The sequence below is a fragment of the Furipterus horrens genome, unplaced genomic scaffold (assembly GCF_987537825.1).
Source record: "Furipterus horrens unplaced genomic scaffold, mFurHor1.1.pri manual_scaffold_3, whole genome shotgun sequence".
Lineage (NCBI taxonomy): Eukaryota > Metazoa > Chordata > Mammalia > Chiroptera > Furipteridae > Furipterus > Furipterus horrens.
Window position 1 is genome coordinate 49,621,276 of NW_028327173.1, and position 17,583 is coordinate 49,638,858.

Here is a 17,583-nt window from a genome sequence, read left to right on the forward strand (position 1 = left end):
CTTGGAAAACTCAGAAGGAGAAGACTCGTCCTAATGAAGGAAAACTGAAGCATTTGAGCTGGGCCTTAAAGAGTGAGTTTTATGTCCCTAGGCAGCATTGATGCTGTCAGCGTGGAAAAACATTTCCTCTGTCTTCATAGATTCAGTCACTGCAGGACTGACTTAAACTGACAAAGGACAGATTAGCAAGGAAGGAGATAAAATTTTGTTCACATATGTACGATGTACCCATAGGAATTAGCATAAAAATGTGACTCAAGCAGGTGATTAGAATTTGGGGCTTATATAGTAACTTAATAGGGGAAAGGGAGGGAAGAGGGCGCTTATTGGAAAACATGATTTTTAGGAAAGATAAATGGGCCCTTGGGAGAACAGATAGGGGATATGATAATTTTGTGACTAAGTCTGTTTAGATATTGTGCTGATTTCTATTTGTCAGTGATGAGAGTCAAGCTTTCCCGGTTGATTCTGGGAAGGGGATTTATGACAAGTGAGTTCTCTTAAGTTCTTTTGGGAGGCTCTGCTTATAGGCAGATAAGGGAGTTAAGGGGAAAAGCCTTCTCAAATTCCTTTAGCTCAACATAATTTTTATACCACAGTGGAGTATTCTGGGACCCTACAATGCAGAGAAAGGTGATAATGTCTTAATACTTATTATTGCTTTGTGAAAAATATGCCAGGAATACATCTGACTTTAAATGAAGCAGGATGTTTTGACAGGGTACTTTTGACTCCCTGGCATTTGGAGACCCGAAAAAGCCAACTGTTTAGTTTATAGCCGCTGCTGCTTCTGTTCATCATCTCATCATCATCATCTTGCTCATTCTTCCCTGAGCCTGAGGTCAGAGATAACTAAGTGAGAGAAATAGGCATAAGGTCAGCACTGAGTTTGCAAATGATGATTGGCACATTACTTGAATTTTATATTAAAAATCTAAAAGCTTAGTTTTTTTAAAGTCACAAAATAGTTGTAAGTTCTTAAATGTCTATGGCATTAAAAATATTCATGTACTCATCCTCTATGCTATGGGGAAATGTTTTACTGTCTCACGGATTCTGAACTAAATGTAATTTTTTAATTATTGGTACCTCCTCGGCAGCCGTCCGTCTCGAGAGACGATGGTGTAGCTTCTTAAGAGTCTATCTGCACCGCCGAGAATGGCTGTGCAGTCCGACTCGGGAGTGACACGGTATCTGTCTCTTCCCGTGTTGAATCGACATCCCGCGATGACGCTGGAGTGTCCTCTCCAGTGAAGCTGAAGCTACAGAGCCTGGGCAGGGTGATATGGAGGGTCTGCTGTTGCCCATGCAGCAGACCCCCCCTCTCTTCGCAGCTGAAGGATCCAAGGGAAAGACGGAGTCAATACAGCTTGGCTTCAGGTGCGCCGCAGGAGTTGCCGGTGTTGACTACAACGTCAAACCGCCTTAGGGACTCCGGCTCCGGATTTTCTGTCGGGGTTTACTCCCTTAGCCTTTCCCCTGAAGAGGTATGCCGCAAGGCAGCGGAGGTTTTTTGGAGTCAGAGTTTTCCTTCTCTGAATTATTGGTACCACAAATCCTTATATACAAGTATTGACACCTGATTTTTTAAAAAGCCACTTTGGAGCAAAAAGGATAGATAATTACTATTATTATTTTTAAAAATCAGTCAAAATGATGCTTTTTCTTTTTGTCGGATAGGCAAAAAATATAAAATTTTTGGCATGCTACAGAATTTTAGTAATTAGTTTATGTGTGCCATGAGGTGAAGAAGGTCAAAAATAACTGCTCTAGATAGGTTTATAAAATAGAAATAGGTGGTTGTAAGAATGAATCTCTGGGTTTTCTCGTAACCAGGAGCCAGGGTGCTTGCTTGCAAATCTTAGGCTCCAAAGTGAAATGATAAATTTTCTAAGAAGAAACACAGGTTTAGATTTAATTATTGAAAAACAAGGGTGGAAACACATCAAAAGGAGACCCTCTGGAGTGAGAAACATTGAAGATAAATTTTTTTCTGAAACTCTAAGAGCCTTGGATTTTGACACATTCTATAACTCACACCCAATGAGCCCTCAGAGTATGGAAACAGTACTCCTCAAAAAGGTGTCTTAGACTAACTTGGGGAAAATAAGAGTATAATTATTACATTAAACTTTTTAAAGACTTAGTAAACTTGGAATAACCTAGCTTAGTAAATATTCTTAAAATTCTTCTTCAGAAAATAATAACAGCCATTATAAGTATGATTATTGCAATTTCCATGACTTCTGAAAAGCCTTTTCATGGATATTTCATTTAAAAACCATAATATCAACTTAGTATATACACTGATGACTTGTAAATTGCCAAGTCTAAAGAAATAGACTAGTGCTTGAAAATAGGTTTTCCAAATTAATCTTTTGTCCCCTGATGACAGTGTTTAAACATGAATTTGTAATGCAAGACATTTCTTGTAATAGTGTAAAGTGAAGGAAACAAAAAATATATTTTACAATAAGGTGAAAATTAAAAACGAAATTAAAATACACAGTAGGACCACTGCTAGCCTCTAAGGAACATTTCTGGACATTTGAAGAAACCCTCTTTCTTTAGGATGTACATAGCCAGTCATGGAACATGCAGCTTGGCAAGAGAAGCCTGGGCTGAATAAGAGCCCTTTCCATTGGGCATCATTATATAAGGCACAACCTCCCCAACATTATGTGTCAACCCTGCAGAATAACATGAAAATCTGCTGTCATTTATACATACACACGCATGCGCGCACACACACACACGCACGCACGTGTGCATAGACTATCTGAAAAGATACAGAAGGAATTGTTAGCATTGGGTACTTTTAGGGAGAATTGGGTGAGGAACATCAGAAGCAGACATGTCTCCTTGAATATCCTTTCAGTACTTTCTTAAATTGTGCAGTTGTGGTATGTATGCATTACTACTAAAAATTAAAGAAAATTTCAAAGGATTTTAATTTGGAAAGAGATAATAGAGCAAATACATAAATGCATCTTTAAAAAAACATAGTGTACCATATAGAGTATAGAGAAGAGTGGCCACTTGTTTGGGATGATTGGGAAATGTTTTCTAAGGGAAGTGACATTGGTCATCTTTTGGGGAGGAGCTGAATAGGATTTCAGTTAAAAGGCAGTAGGAGGCCTGCAGGAGACATTTCAAAGGGTGAGAAAAGAGTGAGAGCGAAGACCAGAGGTTAGCAAGGGGACCAGCTACTGGAGAACTCGTAGGACTGTTTGTGGCATATGGGGTCTGTGCAGGTGAGAGTGGTGGATAAAGTTGGCAGGAATCTAGAATCATAATATGGAAAAACTTGGTTTCTAGGCTTAGTCATAAAAAGTTTGCATAGTAGATTAAAAAATAAAAGGTGTAGCTAGAGATGACAAATCTCTAACAAGTTTATATAGTATATTTTTTGTTGGAAATAGGAAATTTAAAAAGAAGTCTTTATTAGATTGGCAAATGCTGGCAACATTAAATTTATTGCCTAAAGTTGTATTTAAAAAAACACACCTTCCCCCCCCACCATTTCCTGCACTAAGTAGAAACCTAAGAATTATTAATTAAATTATTATTGAATTTTAACTGTACTTGAGCCTAAAAAGCTTGCATCTCAACTCTGCTAAGTAAGAAACTGCAATATAGCAATAAATAAGATCAAGAAAGGGAAAAAAACATAATAATTAAAATAAAAATCTGAAAGCATACTTCTTTAGCTTACAGGTCAGGTTTTTCTATAGTATGAGGCAAATGAAAATAGACTTCTAATTCTAGATTATGAATGTCTGTATTGTAGGAGTTTTTCTTTTTAAAACTTTAGACATATTAACTTAAAATTTTGTATGCATAAATGCTTTTCATAGGTCATTTTCAGAAAATGAACTGTGGGTATCTTATACAGATTCTAGAGGAATAAAAATGTGTTTAAATTAAAATGAACGTAAATTGAATAGATGTGAATGAAATGCTTCATAGAAGGTATCCATAGAAACCACTTAGAATAAAGAGAAATGTTAATTCTCTTTGTAAATTGAGCTCCCAGAATCAAAATGAGAGTGAGACATTTAGTGTAGGTGTGAACAGACTTTGGCTTTATCTACATAAAACACTAATTGACAATTATATATTTTTGGTTATGGTCTCAGATGACAGTCACAATCAATTTATGGCCATATAATTGATGGAGTTTATCTAGTAAAATAGCTGCAGAACAGTGGCCCAACTTACTGTTTTAATCATGTGTATGACCAGAGAACCAACACTGTAGTGTCTCAAACTTTCAGCAGTTTCTTGACTACACAAGAAATTTAACTTTATAATCACCAATCTATAGAGATTATTTAAGCAATTTGGGAACATTATTATAATAATTTGTAAAGTAATTTGTAAGTTTTCCTATGGTAACTTCCAGGGACAAGTTTCCATTTTCCACATTCAATTCTAGGCCTCTGCATGAGCATAGTACCTGGAATTCAATGTTCTGCTTCTTTATTTTATTTTATTTTATATATATATACACATATAAAATACATATATTTACATATATACATATGTATATGTAAACATTTTCTGGTTACTACATATTTTTCTTAATTTCTTAATTTTCCTTCATCATAATTGCAAATGATGTCACTGAGCTGATCATTTCAGAAATGCTAACTGTTCATTATTACTAACTGTAATAATCCATTATTTCTGACTGTGTAGCTTCTTCCTACTCCTTCCCATTGTAGATAGTTTTATAATGGATTATTTTACTCACTTCATCTTCCAGCTGATATACTCCAGACCTGCTGTTTGTAATGACCTCAGACATTCTCAAACATTTTGGATGCAAGACATCTTTATGCTCTTAAGAATTATTGAGGATCCAAAGAGCTTTTGTTTATGTGGATTATAATTCACAATATTTATAATATTGAAAGTTAAATGGAGACATTTAAAAATGTTTAAAAAGAACATATTCATTATATATTAACATGTTGCGTACTGGGGAATTTAAATGCCTTTTAGAAATGACGAGAATTCCCGCCACCCGTGCGCAATGTGTTAACACAAATAACTTAATTTTTTTATGAAAAATAACTGTTTTCCAAAAAAAAAAAAAAGCAAAAAAACATTTAATGTGAAGAGTGGCACTGCTTAACCTTTTGCAAGTCTTTAATGTGTTTGTCAATGGAAGACAGCTGGATTCGCATATCTACTTCTGCCTTCCATCTGTTGCAATATCTCACTTCATGTAGCCTCTGGAAAACTGAGAGAAAAAGGCATCAACATGTTAGTATTAACATAAATATAGTTTTGTCCTGAATGGTATTAGTTACCCCAGGGATGTCAACTGCACTTTGAAAACTCACCTGTGCACACCATGGCAAATAGGCAAGGTTATTACATGGCTATTGGGCAACATGGTTCGCAGTCTCAAAGACACTTCCCAGAGAAGAGTCTTGATTTATTTTGCCATTCAAAGAAATTGATAACAGTGATTGTTTATTTTCAAGGTTTCTTCCTATTTTACTTTCTCTGTAGGTCAGGACATACTCATTGGGTATGAATTAAGTTTCAAATTTAATGGGAAATCAAGGCATAGAGAAAATTGACTTGCTTGTGGTGGGCACAATCAGAGACTTAAACTCTGGCCTCCTTACTCTCAAACGAGAACTCTTTCTACTAAGCCATATTAAGTGCTAATGTCTAACATTGAACATTTCAGTGTTGGGCCTGCCCCAAAGCCAGGCAAACCCAGGTTAAAACCCCAGCATCATTCCAGGCTAGCTGCATAATCTTGGGCACACTTTCTTCACTTTAAAGTAGACACAATCCCTATTTAATCTTAATATTTTGCCAAATGAGAACACTTTAAATGGTTTAAAATGGCTCCTGGTACTCAGCAGACAGAGCTATTTTTATTAGCTGAAGTTACTCCTAGTGAACTGCAGAGCATTTGGAGCAAAAAAATTATTCTTAGCCAGTACTTGGCTCCAGCGTGTGTGAACTGCATCTGCCACTTGGATCCTGAGTTAATTAAAGGCTGGAAATCATTGCAAGTCTCTAGAGGAGCCTAACATGCCTATAGTTGCAGGGAACGAAAGTAAAAAGTGTTAACTGGGAAACTTATGCAATCAAGGGTTAAAATAGCCTTGAATCGAAAGCCGAACAATTCTGGCCTCTGTCCTGTGATGCAAAGCCAAGTGTGTTTGCCTTTGTGAGCCCAGGAATGCTTCTGGTGAGCCTTGTTTGTTGTGGAAACTGGCATGATCAAAGTGAGGAGAATTAAAACGATCCATCAGAATAATAGCCAAGGCTGTAGATGAACTCCGCAGACAGAGCCTTGAACCTGAAGGCTCCCACTGAGGGCAGACAAGCCAGCTGACAGCAGCTGGGAAGAAAAGAAAAGCATGTCTCTTTAGGCAGACATGTGCAGCTGGGAGATAAAGACCCTGGGTGGGAAACTCTAGATGAGAGGTCACCTACAGCAAGACAAAAGGTGAAATGCAATGCTGACCTTTTGTACTTTAGGATTCTTACAACACCAAGGTCGAGGTTTTCAGGTGTCAGTTTTTAGAGCAGAGCTACTAAGTGAGGGAAGCTGGCACTTTTAGTATTAAAGGACTTGGGGGTGGAGAAACTATGCTAATTGCAATGGAGATCCAGTGCCAATTGCACTGGTGTGTTCTGACGCATGTCATGCTTCTCTTCATATTAATTTCCAAATGTTAAAATTTCTCATTACTGTATTATTAAATGAAATGATGTGTCCCTAAGTAGCTGGCATGATTTTGGATTGTTTGCTCACTTAGTCCTTGATCCCAGGATGAGGATGAGTAAAATTCTTTGATATTCTGTCAAATATGAAATGACCTGGGAGCTCCAACTGTTACTAAGTTAAAATGCCTAAACGTGACATCCTAGGAATCATAGAACAAAAGCATTGGATAAGATCTTGGCAAAGTCCAGGCCTGCTTGTATATTTTAGAGATGAAGAAACTGAAGCCAGGATAAAAGAAATGGTTTGCTCAGTATACACAATATTCTGCATTTCAGGCCGATGTTTGCTTGTTGTCACGCCAAATAACCTCCAGAAAAAGGTCAATCGGCCTAGAATAATGCCCACCCTACATAGTGTCACCTTCTAGGCATCTGCATTTTGAAACGCTCCAGGGGTATTACTCTGTTTTTATTTTTTTTAAAATATTAACAATTCAGCTTTATGTTTGCTTTTTGTTTTGATTTTTGTGTATCTTGGCTTATTTTTTTGTATTTTTAATCTCTGCCCCTGCCAGGGCATACTCCATCAGTACTCTCCTGGATAGCAGCAGATAAATGCAGAATGAGGTTTTTGTAAAGATTACTAACATACCCAATACTGTGCACAATGAGAGGACTTAATAATCATAATACTTTATGTTGAGTACTTTACACAAAGTGCTCTCAACAAAATGTCCCCGCTGCCGATCCAGTGCCAACAGGAGCCCCCCCTTTGCTGTGCAGTAGGAGAGACTTTTTTCAGGTGAACAGTTTGCAAACTAAGGAAACAGAGCCCCTGGAAGAAACTAAACGTGAGCTCCCCTAAGACAAAGAGGAGGCTGCTTACATAGAGAAAGTGCCTTTCCTGGTTCCTGATTTTTCTGTTTATGCAAATGAAGAAAGAATCCAAATTTGCACAGTTTGATTGATCGACACAGCACTGTCCTGATTGTTCAGAACTGTACATCCTGATAGGTTGTTATGGAGTAGCTGTGATTGATTGGTAGAGATGCAAATAAGGATATAGCTGCTCTGCTTCAATTGGATGGCACAGATCTCAGCCCATTGGTTGAAATACAATTCCAAAAACTCCCTTGTAGCATTGGCTTAGTAGGCAAGAACACAGTGCTGGAGGCTTCGAAGCCCAAGTCTGTGGCTTTTCCCTGAAATGGAAAGTGTGAGAGGCCCCCTGTAAACTAAACACCTGCTAGGTTCTGATTATAAATTTGGGCCCACTTAACTACAGGGAGTCCTTTTTGACAGGCATATTCTTTCCCAGAGTCAACAGCACTTTTAAATCTTTTCTTGTGGTATACTCTCCACAGTCCAATGAGGGAAGCAGAGCAATTATCATCATCGCATTCCTCTTACGGATGCAAGAGGTGAGACAGAGCCGAGCAGCTTGCCTCAGGTCACGGGCCTCAGAGCAGCTGAGCAGCGCCTAGCTTGGGGCTTCAGTCCCTCAGGACTATCAGGTTCAGCACCTCAACTCTCACCTGGCGCAGAGGCCCAGACTCCTGGATTCCCAGGGGGCTTCTCTGAGCTCTAGACTTGGGAGCTTCAGGAAATTCTGCAAAAAGGCAGAGGGAGGGACTAGGACAGTGGAGAGACATGCTTAGGCCAGGGGGAGGGGAAGGCAGCCTGGAAGTCTTGCATTTGAAAGGGTAAGAATTAGCCAAAGGTTTGAGTCTACGGACTTCAGAGATAAAATCCCAGGAAGAGGCTCATTCTTGTCCTTTTTCAGGGCTCCTAGCAACTGTTTCCTTGGGAAAATACTCCATGCTTGCATTTGTCTTTATCTGCCTTGCTGAAGCACGCCTCCCCTGAACTGATAAGGAGTCTGGTCTCAGTTCGCTTCCAGGCCCCGGGCCCCAATCAGCACCTAGGTAGGGGAGAGCCTGTAGTGCTCCCACCAAGGCGTCTGGAGACTGGAAGGGGAAAGTTGGCCTGGCAGCAATCAGAGAAATCCTGGAGTGCTATTGGGCTGCTTCTCTCCTCTCTGCCAAGGCTTTGCCCCAACTAATTTGTTGCCCAGGCCCTAACCCAGGCCCCAACCCTATTACACCCTTCTTCCAGATCCTCTCTTGTATCAGAGGTCACTAAAGTAGGGAACCCACAAAAGAAAACTGGGCCCCCCTGGGTTTCTGTTTATTTTTGGAAACCACTTACAGAACAAGAAGTGGGGCCCACAGATGTGGACCCTTCAGGATTGACCCCCACCCCCACCCCCTCTCCCCAGTAGAGTTACCAAATGAGGCCAATTCATTCTCTGGAATGTAGCAGCCCCGGCAATGATGATTGATACTGACAGGGAAGCTTTCATGTAGCAATATCCCCGGCCACCGGCTGTGAGGCAAAGAGAAAGAACTCTCTGGAATTCACAACATTCCCCCTCCAATTAATCCCCAGCCACCCTGCTGTGTGTGAATGGGTTGTGCTGGGGATTCGTAGCTCTGATGTGGGGGATTTGCTGATTCCTTTGAGCCCCCTGAGGAGAGGTGATATGGAGAGCAAATAATCAGCATGCAGCGCTGAGGCGAGGCAATGAATTGGCTGGGGCTGGGCCTGGCTTCACTATTTGTACACTTTTCGGCGCCTCGGAAACTGGGTTTGCAGACAAAAACCTGGGCTGAGGGGCCCTCAACCCCCAACGTTTTGTGAGCCTGGATGGCTGCTGCGTCCCCCATTAGTTTAAGATCAGAGCCTTGTCTCAGAAAGGAGGAGGCAGAGGCTACTCCGGAAGAGGAGAAGGATCAGATTCCTGATTCGGAACCTGGTCTGTCCTGTCCTTTACCTTCCCCCAGCCTCAGTCACACGCTCACCCCAATGAAGACTAGATTTTCACTTGGTCTTTGTATTCGACTGAAGTGCGGTTTTCAATCTAAGTTCACTTCATTCAAAATGCTCTTTATTTTTCACTCACAGCTCCAGGTTCACCTCTGGGAAGCCTTTTCCACTGGCAAGAAGACACTGTGGCTTCTCCATCTTTTCAAAGCATTTATGACAGTCCAGCATGCGTTCTGTTTCTCTGGATGTGGGGTATGTCTCTGTCTACTTCAGTGCCTCCCATAGTTCCCGACTAAAATATAATGACTAACGTGTACTGAGCACTTTCTCTGTCTGTATGCATTATCACATGTAAGCCTCAACAGTGATCTCTGAAGTTGGGACCATTATTTTGGAGAGAGGACAGAGGCCCAGGGGCTCCTCAAGGGGTGGGGTCACAAACTGGAAGTGGTAACTAGTAAGGAGGTGGAATGGGCTTCCAACCACGGTCTGTCCCTCACACAACCTCTGGTTCCCACACTCCTTGCCTTTGTTTAGGCTCTCATTGCTTCTCGCCAGGGGTGTCTGCCACAGGGCTTCCTGCTGCAAACGTGCAGACTCTCAACTCCCTCCACACTGCAGCCAGGAGGATCTCTAAGAGACATCCCAACCAGCTACTCGACTCCCCTGCTTACACTCTTCAAAGGTTCCCCAGCACTTAAAAGAAAGTTCAAATTCCTCAGCTTAGCACACAAGCCCCTTTATGATCAGGCACCTGGAAAGAATTAAATCAAGATCGAGACGATAATCCTAATAACCTCTTGGAGAAGTTTGCTGGGCGGGGCTGTGAATGGAACTGGAACGTGGGCCTCTTTTTCTTTAGACTCTGGGGTCTACTTCTGGGCCTGGCTCTCAGAGGCAGTTTCCACTCTGACCCTGCCCCATGTTGTCCCTGTCGGTAGTTGTCACTACTTGCCTTCCTGAGTCCCTCTTCCTTTATTCAGACGGATGGTATTAGATGAAGATTTCACTTTGGTTGTGTGATGTCTGGAGGGAATTCAGGATGAATACTTTAGTTTTTAAGGGGTTTGTTGCCAGGAACCACAGGGAACTACACAAAAACTATGACAACATCCCTAACAATTTAATGGTCAAGGTCAAACAGTCTGCATTTTCATAACTTGCATTTTTAAGAAATTACCTTTTGTACACTAAATTGGGGTTTAGATCAGAGGATGAATGAACCGTTCAGGCACTACTGTGGGCCTGCCTGTCACACTGTTCAGTCTTAGCAGCAGCATCTTTGTTTTTATAGCAGCATAGCTACAGTTATTCAAGGATTCATTATAAGGTGTCCCTATTTGATAAAAACACATTTAAAACTGAAATATTCAACATTCAGTCATGTTTTTTGGGGGGGAAACCATGGTGAAGAGGACAGTCAAGTTCCCTGAATTATGTGGCTTATGTCAGGAGGGTTGAGAAAGACAATACACAGACATGGAAATAAACACATCATGGTTAGCAACGTAAGGAAATAAAGCAGGGTAATGTGATAGAGAAGTAGTTGGGGCTGTTTTAGATTAGTTAGAGAAGGGCTTTCCAGGCAGATTACATCTGAGCCGAGACTTCAATGATAAAAAGGATCCATCTGTGCAGATAATTGGAGGTGGAGCATTTTAAGCAAGTGTAAGGACCTGGATGAGGAGAACCTCACCTCTGAAGACAGAACAAGGAGGTTTAGAAGGGCTGAGACATTTTGAATGAGCAGGGTGGGAGATTAGGGAGGAGATGTGAACCAACTGATCCTTAGGTTTTTGTTGGGCGATGGCTTTCGAACTTTTTAAATGTGACCCATAATAAGAAATATATTTTACATTGCGGTCCAGTACACACATACACATCTGAAAGAGAAATTTCATGAGATATTCTTTATCTTTACTAAATACAATAAACTTTGTTATGTTCCATTTTAGTTGATTTCAAAATGTTGATGCCTACCCAAAACATTGGTTTCATAACCTATTAAAGGTCTTGATTTGGAGAGTTCTGTCCTAGATCATAGTAAAGAGTTTGGATTTTATTTTTAGTGTAATCAGAAACCTTCACAAATTTGTAAGCAGAGGAGTAAGATGATCTGATTTGTATTTTTAAAAACTCACTTTGGCTGCTGTCTGGAGAGCAAATTGTATGAGGGTGAATGAGAGGAGCAGCAGGGGGAGCAGTGGGTGAGCTGTGGCATTTCATACAGTTGAGAAATGATGGTGGACTGGACTAGAGGGGTAGCAGAAGAGATTGGAAAAAAGTGGATGAATAGCATAAATTTTGGAGATAAAGACAACCTTCAATGTGAGATGTGAAGAAGAGGGAGGAAGCAAAGATGACTCCAGTAGTTGATTGTTTTTAGCAAAGAATGGTATAGTCATTTGCTGAAATGAAACTCTGGGGGATGACCAAGTTTGTGGTAATGGAAACATTGCTTTGGACATTTTGAGTTTAATACCTCTGTACTTGCTGCACTTCTTGTTGAGGATATTAGGTAAGGAGAAAGACATACCAGTAAGGGAGCTTTGGTAAAAGCTCAAGATTGGTAATGAAGCTATAAAAGGCAGTGACACATGGATATTATTTAAATCCATGGGATACAGGTATTTACCTAGAGAGAATACGTGTCTAAAGAAGAGCTGTAGGCTTTGGACCATACCCTGGACCCAAATCAACATTAATAGGCCTAGCAGAGGGACAGTATGTCTATTCTGAAAATGATGCTTTCTGTAACAACATGGACTGTGAAAAATTATTAGATATATACTGAAAGTCTCAAGTAGTCATCCACTGGACTTCAGGTGGACAACTTTTGTGTTACATTACAGAAGAACTAAATCTAGGAATATATGTGAAATGCTGGTGGCACATCAGTTAAAGTGTAATTAAGAATTTTATAATACATTTAATTTTCTGGAGATAGAATACCTCTCACGTTTTTTGCATGATCTCCCATACAACTTTGGTGCCTGTTTTAAGGTATTCTTTACAAAAGTGGGGGGGCTGTCTCTGTAGTATGACTTATTCTTTGACTCTATTTAAAGCAGTACTCTTAAACTTTAACATTTATGTTAGATATTCTAGCTGAAGGAGTTTATACTCTACACCCTCTTTCAATTTTAAAATCCATTTTCAAGTTCCTTGGTAAGGAGACTTCCATCTCTCCCCCTCTGCCAGTCAAACAGGATGTCAGGATGACTTAATTGTGTGAGCCAGTCTGAGAAACAGAAGACTCTTCACTCACACTTTCTCTCTTTCTCCCTTTCTTCTTTCTTTTCTCCTTTTTTCCTTTCTCTTTCACTTTCTCAAGGGTAGTGGTTTTCAAACTTGGAATGAAGTCTTAATTTAAAGCCCCACATAGAAAGTAATGGAACAATTATACCTTTTAAAAAAAAATCTTTGTAGGGCCCCCAGTAGCAACTTCATGAAATTTTAGGGCTCCACAAATAATTTCTTGAATAGATTCATTTCCTCTTTGAGGAGCCTTCAGATGAGAAATCTCTACTGTCAATGAGACAGTTATTTACTCAGAGAAGGCAAATTAAGATTACACTATTCCCTCACTTATCGAGAGTATTACGTTCTAGACCCCTCCCGCCCCCCCGCGATAGGTGAAAATCTGTGAAGTAAAAACCTTACATTTATTTTAGTATTTATATATATTTTAAGGCTTTATAAACCCTTCCCAAACACTTATAAACCATTCCCAGTCCCTTATTAACTTTTTCCACAATTTTATAAACACTACTTATGTTCTTAAACATAATCTATACTCTTAAACCTACGTAACTTTAACATATGTATACAGTACCGCAAAATCCCGCAATATAGCAAAAAATCCGCGATAAATAATTAAGTATAATATTTTTAAAAATCCTGTGATATAGAGAGGGACTACTGTATTTCCTGTGACAGCATCACTGACAGGATTTTGCACAGATTGCCTCTTAAAGAGAATCATATTTCATTACATGATCAGAAAACATGGTATACCTAATGACTTATGTAATTTAATAAAAATATATTGGTGTGATTTTTTTTTTTTTGTCTAAAGGCAGTAAAATGTAGTTTAAAAAAATGCTCATTTTGGAATCAGAAAAATGGGTTCAGGTTCTGCTATACCTCTTACAAGCTACGGGCCTGGCAAAGAGTAAGTGACGTAACTTCTCTGAGCCTCAGATTCTTCATATATTAGTTGGGCATAAAATCTTCCTCACAGGTAGGTTCTTTTTGAAGATTAAATAGAAACAGCATGCAGAACACCCAGTATCTGGCATTACTTGTAATGGAGTAGGCTCTTAATAAGACAAATAGTTTTTATGATTATACATTTGTTTACTTTTGGTGATGAAGATGAAGACCTGGATCAGATATGGCCTCTAACCCTATAAATACTGATGAAAGGGCTAGCTACTGTTGAAATGGAGCATGATGTGTTTAGTGGCTAAGTAAAATGGGTTTTGTAATATACAGTCATACTCTGGATGGCTTCTCAGAAATTCAAGTCTGATATGCACCTAAGGATATAAAAAAGGCAAAAATTTCTGGCCCCTGGCCTCACAGCCCAGATTCTTTGGGATCAATATAGTTTGTCCTCTTTGTTCTAATTTAATAGAAGTTAGGTTCTGATCACAGCTCATTTTTATATTACTTCATCACAGGATGCCACCCTGAGTTTGCATGGCACAAAACAGAGGATAAATATAAGTGAGACATAATATTTATGGAAATGGGAGTCTGCATAATTGAAGTTGAGATTTATTCACTCATTCATTCTTTTGTTTGCTTAGTAAATATTTACTGGGCTCTGTGTACTGAGAATATATATGTACAGACACTGTATCATGAGAGCGATAAGACAAATAACACTCTGACCTCATGGGAGGTCAAACAATACATAAATAAATAAGAAAATTATAGGTTTTGATAAGCATGATGCAGAAAGTAAGCATGGTGCTGAGACAGAGATTAACAGTAGTAGTTAGAGAAGGCCTCTTAGAAAAGAGTATGTTCAGCATCAAGAAACTACTATAAATAACCCATGGACATGGAGAACGGGGTGGGGATTGACTGTGGGAGAAGGGATGGGCTGGTGGGGAGCAATGGGGGAAAAAGTGGGACAACTGTAGTAGAAAAACAAGGAAAAGAAAAAAAAAAAGATGAGACCAAAAGCCAACCAAGTGAAGGGAAGTTTTCCAGTCAGCAAGGGTGCTGAGGTGGGAAAGAGCTGTGGAAGTTCTAAGAACTTCTAGAAAGCAAGTGTGACTGGAGTGTAATAAAGGAAAGAAGGGAAAGGAAGGCAGGAACCACATCACACAAGCCTCTGTAATCACAATAAGGTATTTGAAGATTCCCTAAGTTTATGGGAAGCCATTGCGGGCTTTCAAGTAGGGGAGTGACACAAACGAATTATTATAGAGAGGACCAATGGGACGAGGACAAGAGTGGGTGGGTGCAGTGGGTCAGCTATAAGGTGGCAAAGATAAAAATGGATAATGGCTTAGAATAGAGAGGGTTAGACAGTTTCAGGATAGATTTTGGAGGCAGAGTCAATAGAATTGCTGATGGATTGTGAGGAGTAACAGTGGAAAAATCATGGTTTCTGGTTTTAGCGACTGTTAGGGTACTTTGGTCATTTTCAGAGAAAAAGGAAGACTATTATATGATCAGCTAAGGAGTTGGGTGATGAGGAAATCACGTTTATTTTTTGGAAATATTAAGTTTGAGATGTCAGTTGAGCAGTCATTTTAAAAACTCAGTTGGATGTAGAAGAGTCTAGAGCTTAGAGGAGATGGTTAAATTGGAGATAAAAGCTTGAGTATCCATAAAACCCCACACATACATAGGGAGAACATGTAAACTTCACATAAACAGTGGCCTCAGTCAGGAATAGACTTATTTTCTCATCAATGTTATAATGAAACAATGTTTTTCAAGCACCTGCTCTATTTGAATCCGAGGGGATGGATAAAATTATATAGGAACAGAAAGAAGAAAAAAGAGCCCAGAATCTGTCCATGAGAACTTCAAAAGTAAGATTGTTACAGAAACAGAGGAGTCCAAAAACAAACCCCAGAGTTTGTGGCTGGGAGATAGGGAAAAGGAAGCAGCCTTCAGGATGCCTTTGCATGCTTGGGGCTAGTGGCTGGAAACTTTGTTGCACAAAGATCTGCTTTGAAACTTCCAAGGCCCAGGAAGATGGGAGGGGTCTTGGACTCTGGGATGGTACAGAAGGAGCCTACAGAGACTGCATAGGGTTCTGTGAATGGTCAGAACTGGTTGCAACACCCACTGCATCAGAGGACACAGTCAGGGATATATAAGCAGCTGCAGACATTTTAGCTGGCGTGCTCCCTCCAGGTGGCTTGGAGGAGGGGGTCTCCAGGCTGCTTTAAGAAGAGGCTCTGGCCATGCGGTTTTGAGAAGGAGAGGAGATCCATGCAGTTTGCAGGAAGAAGACAGTTTACAAGGAGGCTGAGAATCCAGGCGGTTCTGCATTGAGAGCTGGAGGGCACCACAGCACAGAAAGCACCTTCCCAATCAGAACTGAGTGATTGGCAGCTACTGGTAAAGCTCAACTGTGCCTAGGAAGTAAGGAAATGGTGTTTCTGACTTTCCTAAGACTGGCCAGGTCTGGGAGGGGGAAGCAGAACTATGTGCAAATAAACAATTCTTTTTCTTTTCACCAAACTCTGGTATTGAGAGTTATAATTCTGGTGGCGGGCAATTGGGCCCCTAACTAAACAGCCCGTGGGTTCTGTTTCAATCAGAGCAGCCCAGGGGTTCTGTTACAAGATGATTGTAGAGAAAAAGGAATTAGCATAAGAAATCAGAAAACTATGGCCTTAGGTATGAAAATCATGTCACTATTATAGGAAAAAAGTACCTAGAAGAGGTAAGTGTTATACGGATGAAGGGAGTTAGTCAACTGTGTCAGAATCCAAACTTTTTTAGATGATAGTCAACAACACATATTGGGGCAAGATTGATCTTGGCTACATCTCTTATAAGTAACAGATGAATAATTTATTTAACAATTTTTAAAGTCAAAATAGGAACTTTGTTATTTAAAAAATTTTTGACTTTATTAAGGTATAATTAAATTTTTACACCTTTCTGATTGTTAGTTTCCTTGAAAATAGGGACAACACCTATACTTCATAGGCATTTGTAAAAATTAAATAAGATAGTTTGCATAAGCTACTCACAAGATTCTAGGTATACAGTGCTCTTGATAAATGGTAACTAATTATAAAATAGTATAATGTTTAGAAACCAGAAGACCCATATTTTAGTGTAGATCTTGTATCTAACAGTTATTTTCTTGGGCAAATAATAATCATTTGATTTCAGTTTTCTTACCAGAAAAATGGGGAATATCATTCCTGCTCTCCTTTTTCTTAGGGCTGTACAAGGGATCAAATGGGCCCTGGCTGGTGTGGCTCAGTGGGTTGAGCACCAAACTGCAAGCCGAAGGGTCACCGGTTCAATTCCTAGTTGGGGCACATGCCTGGGTTGCAGGCCAGGTCACTAGTTGAGGGTGTGTGAGAGGCAACTGATTGATGTTTCTCTCCCTCTCTTTCTTCCTCCCTTCTCCTCTCTCTAAAAGTAAAGTAAATAAAATCTTTTTTAAAAGAACCTATTAAAAATACATCCAGCTCCTCATCACCTGCACCACTGCTATTCTAGGCAAGCCACCTCACCTCTCCCCTGAATTAGTGAACGGTCTGATTTTCTCCATCTTGTTCTCAGTACAATCTCTTCACACAGCAGCTGGAATAATCTTTGTAAAAACTTAAGATGATGCTACCTTTCTGCTCGACATCTCCATTGGCTTCCCATCTCAGAGAAAACTGCGAAGCCTTAACCATCACCTGTGAAGCCCTGAATAAACCTGCCTCCCCCATGTTCTTTTCATTTCATATCTTACCCATCCTCTACTCCTCATTCCCTTCCAGCCACACTATCTCTGATTTTTTTTTTTTTTTTTTACAAAAGCAGCAAGCTCCCACCTCAGAGCCTTTGTACTTA